The 13789-nt window shown below is 33.8% G+C and overlaps 1 protein-coding gene across 11 annotated transcripts in view; it reads right to left on the minus strand.

The window, feature by feature from the left end:
- MGAT4C (MGAT4 family member C) overlaps window positions 1–13789 on the minus strand; it is a 314940-nt gene that overhangs the window by 112999 nt on the left and 188152 nt on the right. Inside the window, exon 1 of one of the 11 annotated variants that reach the window (XM_014888564.2) lies at window positions 6377–6531. The exons of 9 other annotated variants lie outside the window; for them this stretch is intronic. The gene's annotated coding sequence lies outside the window, so the exon portion shown is untranslated. Of the gene's footprint in view, window positions 1–6376; window positions 6532–13789 lie in introns of those variants that run through there. One more of the 11 variants, XM_088165031.1, reaches the window with a different exon arrangement.

A 13789-nucleotide genomic window follows, 5' to 3' on the forward strand; every position in this document is an offset into this window, starting at 1 on the left:
GAGGACACCAACCCTAGACATCTGGGGGACAATTCTCTAGTGCCAATTAAACGGGCTCAGATTAAGCCATCTCTTACTCCCTGTGCTCTGTGTTGGGGGAAACCAAGAGACAGTGAGAAAACTGCTCTCCTGATATGCTAGTGACACTGTTTGATTCTATCAAGTTGGCACGAGCCAGTATTTGTTTGTCCTGCAGGGAGAAGAATGGCTTAATTTTTACAAGCATATGGAGAGATAAAAAGAAATCTTAGTATAAATCACATAAGTAGTTAATTAATTAAGGGACACAAACCCATAGGAAATCAAGCACTGTTTCCAGGGATCATTAATGTACTTAGATGTTGCTGTGGTTTTTTTTTTCCTCCCCATGGTTCTATGACAATTATAAGACGAAATAATGAAGCAAGATGCTATAATTCCTACTGTTCTTTACACATTGGTTACAGCAATCATGAGAACTGTGGCATTAAATAAGTGTCTTGATACTTTTGGAGCTGTTTGGCATGATAATATGCAGATATATTTTCAGAGAGGGATAAAAATCAGGCAATCTCCTAAATATTCTAATGTTATTAACTTGAGAAGGATTCTTCCCAGATATTTTTTATAGTACATAACAGAGATTTATAGGTTCAAAATTAAAACAAACTAGATACTACAGATTTTAGGAATTGGATTTTTAAACAAAATGAGGACTTGGAAGTAGGCCATTCTTTTTCAGAAGTGATGCAGTGTTTCTAAAGTATTTTGATAAAAATTGAAAATTGCATTTTGCTAACGTGGTAATGCATTATAAGTTTAAAACCCATGTATAGGTGTTTTTTGTTAAGTTCAACTTTACCTTAAGATGTCACTAAGCCTTCTTTCACTTTGCCATATGACTGAAATTGACCTTCTAGAAACTAGATCAAAATAAAATGCTACTTTTTCCTAGATCAAAAAACATCCACAGATATTAAAATAAAAATACCCTCATTGTGCTGTTATTTTCTGTCTAGTTACAGAAATATAAGATCCAGATGTCTGTTTTCCCTTATAAGAGAAAACAAGAGTAACTGAGAAAATGACTTCAACACACCCTTTGTCAGTGCTACAGGCCATTAGCAATACTATAAATAGCATGATCAAATCCCAAATTGCAGATTCAGTCATAAAAGTGACTACATTTCATGCTGATGCAGAGGGGCAGCAGCATTAACTGCAATCATCAAGGAATGTGACATCTCCACAGTATTTTCTACAGCTCACTGGACTGGTGACAGGACAATTGTTAAAAATTAATGGGGACCATCAGATGTGGATAAGTACAGCTTGGCAACTATGAAAAGCTGTACTTCTCATTTGCGAGTGATAATGTAATATTATTCTATGATGATATATTGTAATAGATTATGTTTCATTCTGGAAACATTCTTCTGAATCTTTGAAATTTTGACCACATTATTTTGTTAATTTTTTAAATTTGTAGGGAATAGGAAGAGAGAAGTTGTTTTATATTGCTTTCTTTCTTAAAAGTACTCTTCACCCTCTGTTTATGCATTATAGTCCTTTACCTGTCAATTAGTTGACGTTATAAGAAAGTCAAGATGATAAAATCCAAAGTTTATTAAGAGATTGATTTTGGTAGTTAAGAAAAAATTCAAAGCTGTATCCAGTAATTCCCAGCTACACATCTGGATTTAAAAGCTACTCATAAGTTTGTTTAAAATCTTATTATTTTACATGCCTGTATTTTTAAACTGCAACAAACTATTTCAACCAAAATCAAGGGCCTAGCAAAGGATTTATTAAATATAATGGGCTGTTTTTTTCCATCAGGGCAGAGTAAACTGTTACACTGTTTAGAAAATTCTTCATTTCCCAAACCTTTACATTTCTTGCAAATATCAGTGGATAAGACTGCCAGCAAATACCTGTAGAACCTCAAAGTCTTGCACAAGTGCTCTGGTCAACACCCCTGCCACTGCAGAGATGAAGTCCAGAGTTTCTCTACTGTAGAAATCAGTAACTGTGACTCCTATGTCCCCCAAATAATGAGTATAATTATTTGTTTATTCACTTATTATTTGTGCTACTTGTGGGATTGAATGCTACTCAAATCTAAGAGACCTTAATTAGACAATATTTAAAAATCAGGAAGCTCGACACATAATTGAACGTCTTTGAGCTGTTTGTCTATATGGAGTGAATTTTCTCCTCCAGAGAGTGATTCAGCACATCTATCTGAAATAAATATCTTAGTGATGAGATAAATTCTTTTTTGGACATGCCTCTTTCTCTCCACAGATTAGAAGACAAAACTTTCTGGATAAAAATGGTCAAAACTGTTATCACTTAACCACATAGGATTGACTCAATGTATTCACAATGTCATACTTGTGTGGAAATACACAAATTATGGAAACAAAAAGCACCATGCTATATGTAGGCAAAAGGTCTAGACTAAACTTGCAAAATTGCTTTAAAATCTGAGTTTTAAGTCTTTGACCATGATCATCTTCTAGCACAATCTTTATTAGGTATCAAGGCATCCACTGGTCTTCATTTAAGATTCAAAACAAAAGAGAGAAGGAAAAAGTTGTGCCTGTACTGTATGAACTACATTACTGTTCCTTTCATCATCCAGACAGGCATCTTATTGGAGGACATCCAAAGTGTCTTCTCTATGTCCACGTACCTCTGGATTTCTTTCCAAAGGAAAACAGTGCTTAGAGGGACAGATGCAGATCTGCATCTCACTTCTGCTTTAGAAATACACTCTGTAATATCTGTTGCCTTTGAATTTAGTAAGAGAAAAAATTAAAAGAAAAAGAAAGCTTATCACTACAATCACTACATAGGAAAAGGATTTTTTTTGGTGTTTTTTTGTTTGTTTGGTTTTTTGTTTGTTTTTTGTTTGTTTCTTTTGTTTTGGGTTTTTTTGTTTGTTTGGGGTTTTTTTTGTTTTTTGTTTGTTTCTTTTGGTTTTTTGGGTTTTTTTTTGTTTGGTTGGTTTTTTTTGTTTTTTGTTTGTTTCTTTTGGTTTGGGTTTTTTGTTTGTTTGGGTTTTTTTTTGTTTTTTGTTTGTTTCTTTTGGTTTTTTGGTTTTTTTTTTGTTTGGTTGGTTTTTTCGTTTTTTGTTTGTTTTGGTTTTTGGGTTTTTTTGTTTGTTTGGGGTTTTTTTGGGGGGGGGTTTGGTTTTTTGTTTGTTTTGGGTTTTTTTGTTTGTTTGGGGGTTTTTTGTTTTTTGTTTGTTTTGTTTTTTGGTTTTTTTTTTTGTTTGTTTGGGGTTTTTTGTTGTTTTGGTTTTTTTTGGGATTTTTGTTTGTTTTTTCTGTTTTGATGGGGTTTTTTGTTTTTTTTTTTTTTCTTTTATTTTACCTTGGGTAGTGGAATATAAGGACAAAAACCTAAGGAAACAAAACAGACTCTCAGGTCTCATCTGGCACACTTACACATAAAGGACCTCACTGATGAACAAGGAGGGTTCTTGCAGCACAAGATTTTAAGACTGCTTTTATAATTTGGAAGATCCTAGAGGAATGTCCTTGTAATCTGTCTTAGACCAAAAATCTAACCTACAGAACAAAGCCTGGAGTATGAAAAAACTCCTCTGTCTCCTGTACTTATTGAAAATGGATACAAAAATAATGTGCTATTGCAGTATTTTTCTAGGGCTAATTTCCTTTCCCAGGCATAGAGGAAGAAGGTTCCATTCAATTTGCATTTTTATTATTAGAGATATGGACACTTTTTGAGAAATTGATGTTAATATCGTATTTCTGCTTAGCTGGCACCTTTACTATCTATAAGAAATACTAAATGCACTGAATTTTTGAATAAAAAACCAAAAAACAAAAAAAAAAAATCCTTTTGTCACTTTTCTCAAAATTACCTGACAAGAGAAGTCTTGTGTAGGAGGAATGACTCAAATCTTCATTGTAAGGGCTATTACCTGATGTCATTGTCAAAATGTTCGAGTTGACTCATTCACAGAGAATCAGACAAACAAAATGGTCTATGCATACAATCTAGCAACCCCATGTTAATTCTTCATTTAATAAAGTGGGCCATTGATGTAATATGGAATTTACAGAGTAAAATCAAGTAGAAGTCTAGAGGGATATTTTTCCAAAGCAGTGGTTAATCTACTAGGCTTGGGCTAGCATTACCACAGTTACCTTTATTATTTTAAGGGGGAAAAAAAGAGAACACAACAGTTATTATAAAAAAAAAATAGTTTTTCTACATATTTTTTCTGATAAATTTATTTTCTGATTGAAAATAAAAAAAAAATCCTCCATATTTTCTTTCCATAAAATGGTGTACCAGAAATTATTTCTCCTCCTTTTGAAAGTTTAAACTAAAAGAAAGTCTTATTTCTTATAAGAACCTGATTGCTATCTGTTTGGATTATCATATCATTAAGTTTCCTTGGCTTGCTTAGTTCCACGATTACTATCTAAAAAAAAAAGTGCATTGGTACATAAAAGGACACAATTACAAAAATGAGTCTTTGAATGCTTTGGATCAGAACGTTGTGAGTGTGTAACAAATCAACCTCAAAAATCTATGTTATATGCATCACACTCTATTTTAGCAGAAATAACAGATAATTTGTTTATATTTAAATTTTGCTACTGAGTAGGAATAGAAATATTGGGAGGTATGACATGAAGCCTAGTAATGATGCATTGATAAATGACATGGACCTATGCAAAGGGTAGGTATGTAATCGAGGGAGAGGTGAAAACACTTTTTCTTTAAATTTAAAAGTATTAAAAGCATAGCTGCAAGACTAGCATAAGATAAATTCAAGTTTAATAATGATCTAAGCAAGAAGGGTAGAGTAGTAAAATGTTAAATACTCCTCTCCCTTATGGGCCATGGTCATCTCACCTAGCAAAATTTGCTATTAAAAAGACAGGAAAGAATAATAATGGTTTCACCTTAACCAAAATATGTTCTTCTAACGCCATCCATATTATAGATATGTCGTTTAATAAAAGCCTAGGACTGTTTGTCATATTATTATCCAGAATTGAATTTACAATGGTAAGTACCTGGAGCAGCATAGACAAGACTGAACTAGTAAAGAGCACAAAAGTGCAATACAGCTGAGAAGCCCTACTGTCTTAAGTGGTGTTTGAGATGCAAATAACTACTATTCTTCTAAGAGTGACTAGAGCAGAGATAGTCATAGCTAGATTGAGTGACAATATACCTCAAGTTTGCAAGCACTTGTAATACTCACTACATATGTCATTATTTGAAACTTTGTATTGTAGAATCATGGATTGTATAATCATGGATTACTGAAATAAAGATAGAGAGTTCTTAAGTGACCTAGTGAATTCTAATCACTATAAAGTAAATGTCATCAAGCTTTTAAATTAACTGGAACCTGCTATTTATTATTTCCTATTAGGTGCACTACTTGACTAGTTAAACTGGTTATTGGATTTTTCATACATTAGCCCCTGAACTCCTTCAGTCAATTAAATTCTTTATTGAATCTGATTTGTCAATGTCAGTGTCACTTCTAATCTCTTAAATCCACATTGGTTCAGAGGCTTTAAAATGTACTTATTCTGTTGCAAAACTAGGAAGTTACATAGACAGAATCCTTACCCTCTCCCTCCTCTCTCTGTGCAAGTCACAAACCTGCCAACAATGCAAAACATATAAACACTTGTATACATACACTTATGTCGCTACAAAATGAGGTGGTTTTTAAGATGAGCTACAGAGCATAAACAGGAAAAACATATAAACAAAAAACTCTATTGGGTGTTTTGATACCAGCATGCTGTATATTGAACACTTTTATCTTTGACTCAGTTTCTTAGCACTTTAGATTACAGAAATTAGCAGAACAAAGTAACCATAACTAATTCCAGAACTGGAAACTTTAAAATCTTGGTAATATTCTTTGCAGCTTTTGATTGATATCTGCAAAAGTATTCCAGAACATTTTCAAACCTGTTACAACATTAAATTCCCTCTTCTTAAAGCTCCCCGTTTCTTTGTTCTTCAACAAAAGCTAGATTTCAAAGGAAAAACACAGGTGTTAAAGGAAAAGAAATGAAAAACTCAAGTATTAAATAACTGATCCATGACATGTTCTTGTCAGCCTAATAACTCTTTAGTTCACCTGAAGAACAACACAAACATGCAGGCTATTTATTTCCATATTGCAAAGTAGAGTTTGCCAGACACAGACTTCGTCTTCCTTTAAAACCATTCATTTTCTAAAGGATATCCTTTTTGCCAGTAAAAATCTGCTTTTTACACATTATAGGCATACAAGCCTCTGAACTGTGAAAGCATTTCCCCTCCCAGGTTAGGCGCATCACCTTTATTCTGAAAGAGAAGGCAAACCAGACCAGACTCTTACCAGACACGGGGAAAACAATTGCTTCGGCTGGATGCAGCAGCGCCGTGTGCGAGCAGGCAGCCGGAGCGCTGCCTGGGCCTCACACAAAAGCGAGATAATTGGCTTTCGCGGCGGAGCCGTAAACATCCATCACGGCGGGCCGGGCTGGGCGCTCCCCGGCGGGATGATGTCAGGCGCGGCCCCGGGCGGGCGCTCATTGGCTTCGCTCACCTGCACCGGCCCTTAACCCTAAACTGCCGGCCGCCCTCCCAGGGCTGCCTCACCGCTGCATGCATGCACACACCTGGGAGCTTCTTAATTTCAGCTCTTTCTCTTTCTTTCTTTCTTTTTTATTTTATTTTTTTTTTTTTTTTTTTTTTTTTTTTTTTTTTTTTTTTTTTTTTCCGTGTAGGAAATGAGATTTTACCTGCTTTGGGAACCAGGTGCTCCTTGTGGCTTAGCTGCTGAACGTGGCAATTAAATAAATTCTGAAAAACTAATTTGCCTAAATTATTGAACAAGACCCTCAGGTAACTGCGTTTTCATCGTCTGTTTGCTAAATGACAGTAATCATCAAAATATTGTACAGAAGAGGTATGAAAGGAAAGGTTAATGCACGCAGCACCTGGAGAACTCAGATTTTTAATGATTTTGCATTGTGTCCTCTTAAGGCATGAGATTAATAAAGGCACATGCTGGAGAAAGGGTGTAAATTCAAGAATATTTCACTATTGCAAGGTTAGGTTGATTCTTATGTCTTTCTAAGTATTTAACAGAAAAAGTACAGAGATGCACAAATGTACACGCAGAGTTATTATTTGAATGCTAAGTGGCAGCCCAGATATTCTGTAGTAAATGAGGCATGAAACACATTGTATGATGTATGGACACACTTGATGTAGGACATCAAATGTATGATGTCCTAAATATAGTGGCACAAAATATTTAGCTATGTTACAGACAATATCATAAATCATGAGAATTTTAAAATGAGTCCAAATCAGTGCTTAAATAATCGCTTTTTCCATAAATTAATATTTTGATCTCTCACTTTTAAGTGGCAAAAAAATCCTATTACTGTACACAAAAAATTCAAAATATTTGTCTTATCCCATGTTGTATCTTTTGTTCTGTGACAGCTTTTTTTTAATCTTGGGAAACTAATACTTTATTTAAATGGATGGGAACATGATCCCAAATGTATTTACAGAAAATAATGTAACACACCAGTTTATTTATGGTCTACTGTCCCCTCCCTCCCCCAAAAAAATATATATATTGTTGCTCAGTTTGTTCTCTGACGGAAAAAACGAGACCAGAGAACCAACTACACCAAGCCAAAAAAACACCATAGGAAAAATAAAATATAATTAAACACAATTTAACTTAATCTAAAAGATATGTGAGATAAGATATCTAGAATAAACTTGAAAAAGAACTCTGTTATGTTCTTCTGGTTCTTTCGCAAAGTGTTAGAGACCAGGTGATTTAATTCTGGGAATTTAATAGACACCAGTTCTGTGTGAGGATCTGGAGGTAACCTATTAGTCAAAACATTCTTTAGGCCAAAATGAAAGTCTTTGTTTACTTATTTCTGCTCAGAAAACATGGTAGTTCAGATAGAAATAGCTATAAAAAGATTCATTGCTATGCAAAGTAACAAAATTGAATTTCAGGTCAGAAAAGACTAATTTGGACAATGGGACTGTCAGCTTTGCTATTGTATGATTAAGGATAAAGGTAAGATGTAGTATCATGAGTTATGAAGAAAAGAACTATTGATGGGATAAAGTATGCTTAGATGTATCATATGCAAATTGATAGTCTCCAAAATATTTAATGCTATATATAGTCTAGACCAAACTGACACATTGTTGTCAACATTTTATTACACTGGTTGATTCAGCATTAAAAATGCCTGGATTTCCCACATCTACTTAATCTTAAAATGATGAATTAAAGTTCTATGCATTTTTTTTATTCATGTGTAGAGTACACTTTACACCTTTAAAGAGTGTATCGCTCACAGATTACCTGCTAGAGTCTACCTTTAATGGTAGAGTGCCATACTTTTACAAAGCCCTCAGCATTTATGAAGTTTGTTATTGTCCAATGATAAAAGAGTACCTATGCTTCATGAACTAAGCAGTAACTTAGAAAATTTATTTAGAAAGTGTAGTATCAATGCTAATTTAGAATATTAGTGCAGAATGCTTTTAATAAATTACTTGTAAAATTTGACATTTTCTGTACAAAAAAAAGTCATTTTTCTGCAGTAATATATGATTCATGAATTGAAATTGAACTATTTATTAATTTACTGATAAATTATTAATTTTTCCATGCTCCTTGTCTCAAAAATTATCTATCACCAGTATTTTTAAAACTATGGAAGAATTTGTAGATCCAGGTTAAACAAAGCAAGAGTGGTAGATAAAAGAGCAGTTCCATAATCTTAATCAAGTCACATAACATTTTTAACACTTTCACATGCTGTCACACATGGGTTTCAACCAGTTCGAAATACAAATAATGAAAATACATGACAGGATTTAAATTACACCCTTTAAATATGCAATAGTAGCAAGTCACTTCAGAAAAAAGAAAAAAAAGGTGTAAGGCCATTTCTTTAAAAGAAAAATCTCTTCAATGAAATAAATATAAGTTACAAGCAGTCAAAGCATGACTGTGTGTGAAATCCACGAACACAGAATTCATACACTCCTATAGTTGTGCCATGAGTTCCATATCTGAAAATATTGGTTTGTCCACTCTCCCACCTGGCACAGACAATAAAAATGCTGTTGGCAGTGACATTTCTTGGCAGTTTTTAGTTTTAAATTCAAATCACACGAAAAAAGAAAAAAGGAAGAACAAAAAAATGAAAGAGAAGTGACTAATGATTTTCAATAACTACCTGTTTTTCTTTCTATAACCTAATATTAATTGATATATGAATAATGCTGAAGAATCTAACTAGAGGGGGATATTTTAGTCCTTGAGGAAAGTGAAACTCAGGTTTATGAGTATATATTTCCCGTGAGCTGAAATCATTATTGCACTTAATTGCTTGACAATTATTTCTGTCACATCAATTTAATGGTTAAACCAATTATTTATATTACAAAACATAGTTCTGCTCCAAACACTAATTGAAAAACACAAGTGGTTCTTCAGTGTTGCTTAACCTATACATTATTAATATTGGAAGGGCTAGGTTTAAAGATTTTTGAGGAAATTAGAACTCAGTCAGGTGATGAGTTTTTAGAGATTGATTGTGCAAGCTCAAAATTACAGCTCTCATAATCCTGTACATGAGATGAATTCCAAGTCAGGTAGACCTGGTGACCATTAGAAACATTTTTTTTTTCCCCCTGCATTCAGGCAACACAAACTACCAGCTCTTAGGATATTTTTATCCACAAGATGGCAGCTCTGTTTGCATGGTCACTTCTTTCAGCAATGTTCAATTTGAAAATCATAACATGGTAATTTTGTTGTTATTGTTGTTCATTTTATAGCAGAGATGATTTTCTATCTCTGTAGGAATTTAAAAAAAAATCCCCAAACAAGCACAATAGATATGCATTAATTAACCCAAATATTGAGGTAAAATTACCCAAGTTAATAGGGATAAGAAGAATATTTAACGGCAAAATCTTTAGTTTTAGAGTTTTGAAAGAATCTCCATTAAGATCCATATGTTTTTCATGCTTTAATTTCTAGGCCATCAAACCCAGCATAACTTTTAACAGATTCGATTTAAAGAGTACAAAGGGTTTTACTAATAGCAAAGGAAATGTTTATTTGCCTAAAGGAAACAGGTTAATAGGTTTCCTCTCTAGGTAATGATCTATTTTAATTTGCTTTGTACCTAAACTCATCAAAAATCTTCATTTATGTTGCTACAATCTAATAGATATCTTTATTTCTAAGACAAAAAAATGCTGAGATATTTATATGTATGGATCAACCACAGATATTTAATAATGATTTGTGCTTTTTGAAATTAATAAAATTCAGAAAATTATAAATAACAGGGTCTAGCTCTTTTCAAGATTAGCAAGAATAGACGTGAAAGCATTTTCTTCATCAATAAAACCCAGTAAATTAAAATGAAGCTTTCTTGAAACAATGTGGAATTTAATGTGGAAACAGTTTGCTCATGGGATAGCCATTTCCAAAGAAACTATTTGGCCTAGGTACCTGTCTTCAAGCAGTCTTTGATGGCACGTCTGGAGTGGAACCACTGATCCCTCAGAGAGGAGTAAGGAATTCTGAGTTTTCTAAAATTTATCATTGACCAAGACCCTTTGCACACATCATTATAAATCAGTGCACAGGAGATTACAGACTGTAGTAAATGCAGAATTGATTGATGTAGCTTACATCTTAATGAAAAAGAGATGAACTCTTTTTAAGTAGTGTGGGGCAGCAGTACATGTATGAATGGCTGTCATGGATCAGCTAATGGGCAGTAACTTGTTAACAAGGCAGAAAGGCCAAGATTCACGGCTTAGAGGCACATACCTGCTCTCTCAGCATTTTACACAATGGAAAAAGCACAACTCTGAGATGCAAAATTCCAGAGGACGAGATCATGTTTGGCAACCTAGGTCACATCAGCATTTGCCCAGGTTGAGGTGCGCAGCAGAAGAGAAGCAGATTAAAAGGGTCTAAAGAAAAAAGGTGATCTGATTGAAGGATAAAGGCAATGGGAGATAGTTTAGACTTCTGTGAAGGTAAGGCAAGCTGCCCAATGCATGACATGAGCCTGAACTCAGCTATGTCAGAGCAGATGATGCAGTATAAATTGCAGTCCCAGAGTGAGTGGTTCATGTAGCCAACTGTAACAGCACACTGCTCGTCAGAGTATTGTCATAACAGAAGTGCTGGGCTTTCGTCAGAGAATGTCAAAACACATTTATGTCACAAAGTTACATGTTCACTCCATAAACTAAACTGTGAAAAGTGTCAGGAGAAAAGACTTTCAACTTTTCTGTGCATGTGTATGTGGGAGTGATGTTCTATGTCAGCATAAGTCAGCTGCTGTTTTGGGTCTACTGTGTGAGGGTCTATTTTAACACACTTAAATAAAACCCAGAAAAAAACCAAGCAATTTTATATGGATTAGAATGATGTAATAAAGCTACCTGGGCCAAGAATTTGCAGCATTCTCATTAAGAAAACATGAATGTGAAGATTGATTTTTTTACACTGGATAAAAAACTTTTAAGAAAAAAAACTACTGAAATGTGAAAATATTTTCTACTTCTTTGATGATCACGTCATTGCAATACTTCAGCTGGTCACAAAGTGGTCAGAAGCATTTCCTTGTTAAATGACTATAATTTTTCACTAACTGGAACTTTCAGAGAAATATTTTACAGAGCTGTATGGTATTCACACAAAAACTCTGAAGAATTTTTAGATCTAAGAATTACTGGATCTCAGGAAAAAAAATTCTAAGACAAAACTGAAAATAACATAGTTGCATAAATTTTCCACATAAAACAGGATAATTTTGCAAACCACTCGTTTAGCACCTAGTTTCCATAATTGCTTTGGAAATCTTGCAAATATCAGTCTATTATATTTTGATAATTAATTACTTCATTATTGATGCCTAGATAAGGCATTTAGTTTCAAAGTTGAAATACTATTTGGTGAGGACAAACATAAGAGAAAAAATTCATAATGACTTCACACAGAGGAATCAGAATATAACCTAAATTATAAAAAAAAACTTCACAGATTTTTTTTTATTTAAATTTCCATTTTCATAACATTATCTGTGAGTGTAACCCCAAATAGAAAGATCAAAAGCAGTGCTGGAAGCTGTGATTGCTGTGTAATATAGTTTACCCAAAGTAAGGGTCACAGGGATAAAATAATTAGTAGAACTCCCTAAAAATTGTGCTTTGAATATTAATGTTCATTTCAACATCTTGACCTGCTAGGTAGTTGTCCATTTGGAGCAGAATTTTCAGACACTACTGTAGCGAGGGGAACTCTGTTAACATTTAAATCAGCAGACAAAGGCAATTTCTGTAGATAGAAGTCTGAAATACTGGTCATTGAGAACATCTCTCCTGATCACTGCAAAATATGATACAGGCATCCGTCTCCTGAAGTTTTCTAGTGTTGGGCATGCCAAATGCCAATTTGCAATGGATACTAAAGGTATTGGATATTAATGACAGTCTACAAAAGACATAAATTATGTCAAAAATGCATCACATGACATAATAATGTACAAGCTGTACAACCCGTCCCCCTTCACACCGAGATTCAACTTGTTCCTGAGTTTCATCCTCACATGATGACTTTTTCAGCTGTTCAGTTGAAAGCTTATCAAAGAGGAAATTAGACAGAATAAATATGTCAGTGTTTGGTGTTTTACCAGGAGATTTTGAGCCAGTATGAAATGAAGAGCTTGTTTCTGCAGGAGCATGACAGTGTACAAAGCCATGACACACTAAAAAGGCAGAGGTGACTGATTGAGGTACAGTGCTGTGCTGACTGACCAAACAACCTTTCTGATGTGCTAAGATAAATTTGAGCTGACAAATAACTACATTTTTGTTATTTATACACAAAAAAGGTTACTTCAAAAACATGTATAGCAATATCTAATACAGTCATTACATTATTAAAATAAGCATACTGAAAATAGAGAATTTTTTTTAAGGAGGATACTAAGCAAGGCATTCATCTTCAGTGTTGATTGCTAAGGGAATACTAAATACAAGACGAAGACCTTGAGGATGATGACATATGAAGTGATTTAGTCTTGAAGACATTATCTTCATCCTGACATTGGTTTGAGAAACAGAATTGGAAAAGACAGCTTACTGTCAGAGGTTTCTGTTGGTGACTAGAGAGATAGATTTAAAAACAACAGTGAATTGCTGTTATATTCATATTAATATACAAAGTTATATATGGTATATGAGGCATGTCATAAAATGCATTAGCCATATTTTAGAGTTTCTGAAGGTAGTAAAAAAATGAGAAAAAAATATTACTAATACAAGTATACAATACTGCTCAATAAAACTAATTCCAGGGTACAGTAATAATGATAGGAGAGGAAAAAATAATTTTAAACTAAAATATGGTAGACTTAGATTGCATATAAGAAAGAAATTCTTTGCTATGAGTGTGGTGAGACACTGAAACACATTGTCCTGATATGCTGTGGATGCCCAGTCGTTGGAAGTATTCAAAGTCAGCTGGGATATTTTGATTAATATAATAATCTATTGAAAGGTGTCCCTGCCCATGGCTAGGTGATCTTCGAAGTCCCTTCCAACCCCAAACATTCTATGATTCTATGACTTTATGACAAAATCATAATTATCTGCCATAACAGATAATGTTTTGAATGTTATAACACTGTGATGCAATTTAAATTATTATTCAGTAAAGCAC

The sequence above is a fragment of the Sturnus vulgaris genome, chromosome 5, assembly GCF_052056855.1.
Source record: "Sturnus vulgaris isolate bStuVul1 chromosome 5, bStuVul1.hap1, whole genome shotgun sequence".
NCBI classification, from domain to species: domain Eukaryota; kingdom Metazoa; phylum Chordata; class Aves; order Passeriformes; family Sturnidae; genus Sturnus; species Sturnus vulgaris.